Below are 5,591 nucleotides of genomic sequence, written 5' to 3'. Positions count from 1 at the left end.
TATTGGAGAGAAGGATCTTTGAATACTTCATGGTAAAGGTGTGAGTAATAGTTCTTTGGATTTTGATTTTTGTGAAAATTGTGTATATGGGAAGCAAAATCGGGTGGGTTTCCCCTCTGGTGGTAAGAGGGTGAAACAAATATTAGAGCTTGTGCACAGTGATGTGTTTGGACCTATGAAGGTTCCATCACTAGGTAAGTCTGTGTACTATGTATCATTTATATATGAATTCTCAAGGAATACATGGATATATTTCTTTAAGAAGAAATTTGAAGTCTTTGATAGGTTTAAAGAATTTAAGGCTCTAGTGGGAAACTAGACAGAGAAAAAGATAAAGGTGTTGAGGTCAGATAACAGTGGAGAGTTTTGCAAGAAGGAATTTGAAGAATTCTGTAAGAAGTGTGGTATAGCACGACAGAAGACTACTTCATACACAGCTGAGAAAAATGGACTTGCAGAAAGAATGAATAAGACATTGATGGAAAGGGCAAGAAGCATGCTTAATGGTGCCAAGTTAGGGCAGGAATTTTGGACAGAGGCGATGGAGATAGCATGTTACCTCATCAATAGATCACCTTCATTAGTGTTGGAGGATAAGACTCCACAAGAGGTATGGACAGGTAAGAAACCCTCTCTTTCACATCTGAGGGTATTTGGATGTGATGAATATGTACATGTTCCAAAGGAGAAAAGAACCAAGTTGGATAGTAAATCTAAAAAGTGCATCTTTATTAGGTATAAGGATGGTTTAAAGGGTTATAAGCCTTGTAACCTAGTAACAAGGAAGGTTGTGTAAAACTGAGATGTGGTGTTTAAAGAGGTGAAAGATGTTATTAAACATGAAGTCCATCCAAAGGAACCTGAGAATATGAGCTTAAGGAGGTAGAATCAGACTCTACAACAAAAGAGGAATCAAAAGATGAAGAGCCACAAACTCTGGGTGTGAGAAGATAAATTTGAGAAAGAAGGTAGCCAGAAAGGTATAGTCCATCTGCTTTAGAGTTCAAATTTTTCTTTATCTATTACTGATGATAATCCTAGAACTATGAAGGAAGCGGTAGATTCAGAGGATGGAAAAATTTGGAAAGAGTCCATGGTTGATGAAATGGAATCTTTGCACAAAATAAGGCTTGGGATCTAGTGGAGTTTCCAGCTAGAAATAAACCCATTGGCAGCAAATGGGTGTTCAAGAAGAAGACAAATGCAGAAGGAAAGGTGGAAAAATACAAAGCACGGTTGGTAGCAAAAGGTTATTGCCAGGTGTCGGGAATCGATTTTGGTGATATTTTTCTCCTATTGCTAAGGTAGCTTCTATTAGATTGTTGTTATTTGTTGCTGTTGTTTTTTATTTTGAGGTAGAATAGATGGATGTGAAGACAACATTTCTTCACGGGTATCTAGAAGAGGAGATCTACATGAAGCAACCTGAAGGCTTTGTGGTGAAGGGTAAGAATGAACTGGTATGCAAGTTAAAGAAGTCTCTGTATGGGTTAAAACAATCACCAAGGATGTGGTATCAAAAATTTGATACATTTATATGGGGACTTGGCTTCACCAGAAGAAAAGTAGATCACTATGTGTATTTTAAATTAATTGCTGACCGTGTTATCTATCTAGTCTTGTATGCGGATGATATGTTGCTGGTTGCAAATCACAAAGAAATTATCCAGGATTTGAAGACCCAATTGTCCTCCAAATTCGACATGAAAGATATTGTTGTTGCAAACTATATTTTGGGCATGGAAATTAAAAGAGACCTGGAAAAGAGGAAGCTCTAGTTAAACCAGAGGAAGTATGTCAAGACAATAATGCAGAGGTTTAATCTACAGGATAGTAAACCAGTGAAGGTTCCTATTCTTGTAGGTGTAAATTTATCTGCTGAATAATGTCCCAAGTCATGAGAAGAGGAAGAGGACATGTCTCGTGTTCCATATGCAAGTGCAGTCGGTAGCCTAATGTATGTGATGGTTTGTACTAAAGTAGACATTGCACATGCATTGGGAGTATTGAGTAGGTTTATGTCAAAACCAAGGAAGGAGCATTGGACAACAGTGAAGGGGGTCTTCAAGTATTTGCGTGGCACTAGTGATTATGGTTTGTGCTATCAAGGAAGACCACAATTGGACAGAGCTTTGGATATTCATGGCTTTGTCGATGCAGACTCGGCTAGAGATCTGGATCAGAGAAGATCTACACTTTAACACCAAACTGTAAGAAATATACCAAATCCAATATTGTCACACCATATGGCATAAAATAGTAGAGGCAAATGAACTGAACAAAGTAATAATTAAATTCTCCATCATATTTTGTAAGTTGTGTAACTCTAATAGTAGGCCACATTTACAAGTCACAAGTAGTCACACCATAGAATAATAGAATGCATGAAATGAAAGTAGGCATTAAATCCCATCACCTACTGTAACACTCTCAAAGTAATTAGCATTTCTAAAGAAGGAATGTGTTGCTCCAATTTCACTTTTGGGACAAGAGAAGATGAAGACAACTTGTCACTAAGCTTAGAGAGCTTGCCTAGTAGTGATTGAACCTTCTCAGCAATACCTAAAGGGTGGAAATCATTTTCCAATAGATGATATAAATTTTTCACTTCTTGCAGAACATATGTAATGACACCTTTGGAAACCTAAAATATAATAAAGACACAAGTTACCCACATAAGTAGAAGTTTCAAGTTTCTTTTCATGAGCCTAAATATCCTTTAAAGTCAGTACAATTAACTTATATTCACATATCCTCAAATGTTAACTTATATTTGAAGGCAAAAGTTAACATAAACCATCTTTTTATAAGCAATAATGGAGATACGTAGAACCAAATAGTTTGAGGTGAAGACGCTTTTGAATTATTAAAAAATGAAGCGCATTATGATTATATGGTACAGAAATTTAGTATAAGCTATAAATATAAGTAGATATAGTAAAATGTATCCTAATATTGCACCACATTCTATCTAGTTATAATTGAAACCATGTAGCTTGCTAAAACAAAAAATTATACAAGCATAAAAAGTGCTTAACGGAATATCTATGTGCTCTAACTTCTCAGCAACATGAAGGAAGGACTTGATTTCATCAATAAATTCATTAATGAGCTCTATACCTATTACTTACCATTTCATAAAGAAAACTACTTAAACTAAGCATAAAATGTAATACTTATACTGGAAAAACCTATATAAATGCAAACATCTCAAAAATTGATAGATGAACTTAGGCCCTTTCATTGAAATAAATTACCACTTCTTTGGTATCCCTTTTAGAATCCAAACTAAATCCCAAAAACTGGCCATTCTTGAACTTCTTTCCTTCTCATTCTCCATTTAAAAATGGTGAGCCCCATGCTTGTGATCAAAGGTATAATAGAAATGGAAACCAACACTCTGGATGATACCATCAACTGTAGCTTTTCTGTAGGATATAGAGCTTGTACCATGCATAAGCATGATATAAATGACTTTCTAATATCCAAAATATGTTTTTTAACTTTGAACAACAGATTGTCATCATTTTAGGTTTAGGATTCTTCTTCAAAATCTTGACCATACACATAAGGCCATGAATATCTTCTATAGAGTGAAAAGCTTCCTACATATCATATGCCATCCATCATAAGAAATAGTATAAGGCAAAAATATATTACAAATAAAAAAATTAGCTCACCAACCTGCCAGAGCTCAAGCTCAGTTGCAACCTTCAGTTGCTCAAACATTGTATCAAGGTAAAGCTACAAACTCTCATGGAGATTCACGTTAGGCATGTCTCTTTGATATCTGTACTTATTAAAATTCACAAGATGTTTGTGTATTATTTCACTAAGCCGGCGGAACTTTGTTGTGCACTTATATTACAAACATAACTGAAAGGCTCAATGTGTAGTCATCTGTCAATCCAATTAGGATTATAGTTAGCCATACTAGAATAAAGACCTTATTCAAAACACTTTTTAACAGGAAACTAAAAAACAACACAATATTTTTCCTTTATGTAATCATTAGATGTTATATCCACTACACATGCTAGAAGGAGTGCAACATGTGTCTTTGTCATTGAAACAAAATATATACTCTGTCGTTGAAACAAAATATATAGAACAAACTCTGCCATACTTGCCATAGACAAACATTTAAAGCTCCTAAAACAAGATAGTTGAGGATCAATCAATGTCAATGTATCCACTGCTGGGATTGGGGCAGGCTATTTGGAGTTGTTAGTGAAAGAATTAAGTGGAATACATGTTAACAACCATTACTATAAAATTATCCAAATTAAGCAATTGTTCCATCTATTCCAACACTAGTTAATATGCACTCACCGCATATGATGCTTCCAGCTTTGAATTGTTATGATTCACGAAGTATTTCAAGTACGGTCCTATAGGTTTCCCAAAGAAACTTAAACCATGGGGTAACCAATTCCTGATCAGACTTGTCTTTCCTTTTCTCTCCACTGAAATAACTAAGCATCAAGTCCTCTAGTGTCTTCTCTACCTCTAAGTCCTCAACATCAAGAGCAATCTTAGATGCCTGTGCTTGAGCTTGAGCCTATTCAACCTTCTCACTGGAGAGATGGAGGAAATACTTGATAACCTCCTCCAAGGAACTGACATTCATTTGCAGGCATACAATGTGATATTGAATAAGTCCATCCTTTGCAAACCTGCCATGCCTCATATCCACACAAAGTTCCACATATTTGAACATTATCTTTTCCAATGTCTTTTGCCATGCTCTGTAATGCTTTGATGTTATCAAGTTGTGAAGTGCCTGGAATGATGCTTGCTCATGAACAACATTCATAAACTTTGCATACAGTTTACAATAAAGCTCATTAATCTTCTATATCATTACTGAAAGGGTTAGGCACATATTTATACTTCTAAAAATAGATTATTGTGGTTTCGTGCGTTCACATCTAGGTATTAAGAAATTTCCATTTACTTTTTATAACTATTTCCTTAAAATATTTGAACTCATACCTAAGATAGTGAGACAAGTTCTTCTTATGCATTGTTCCTTATGTCGAAGCATGAAAGTTTCAACATTGATAACTAATTATTATTCTCCAAGGTTGCTGAAATATTACAAGATGAAAGAATATTCATGCACTCTCAGGACATAAATGACAAATTGCCTAAGAATTTTTAATTTTCTATGTAAAATAATAAAAGTGCAAAGGCCCTCTCATTAGTGAATGTGAGAGGAATCATAAGAGTACATCCTTGACAGGAAGTGTATCCTTGCCCTAAGTCACACACTTCAGGTTGAAGTTCAGGTTCAACAATGATTAGGTTTAATTCGAGTTCAATTTTTTCGATGAGGTTTTGATGAGGTTTTCCATTAGGTTCATCTATATAGTATATACATTTTCTATATATATGCTACTATGGACTTGGAAACTGCTAGGATAGACTACAAGCTTGAGTTGTGACATGATGTTATTTATGAGCTTAAGCTATGGACTTGGTGAATGACCATAAGGTTCATCAAACCTCAAATATTTTTTTAGGTTCTCCAAATTTCAAATCTCAATGTTGAAGTTCATAGAACCTTGAAACATAGTCCTTGCCTAAGT

General features: G+C 35.0%; 1 pseudogene; it reads right to left on the bottom strand.

The window, feature by feature from the left end:
• Positions 1-2,416: 2,416 nt before the first annotated feature.
• On the bottom strand, positions 2,417-4,816 carry LOC149194567 (eukaryotic translation initiation factor 3 subunit A-like; annotated as a pseudogene).
• Positions 4,817-5,591: the final 775 nt, after the last annotated feature.

The sequence above is a fragment of the Pinus tabuliformis genome, chromosome 2_2 (genome assembly GCF_031772625.1).
Source record: "Pinus tabuliformis cultivar Carrire ecotype Pingquan chromosome 2_2, CPIR1, whole genome shotgun sequence".
Lineage (NCBI taxonomy): Eukaryota > Viridiplantae > Streptophyta > Pinopsida > Pinales > Pinaceae > Pinus > Pinus tabuliformis.
The sequence above is the reverse complement of the archived record's forward strand: the minus strand, read 5'-3'. Positions and strand labels throughout refer to the sequence as shown.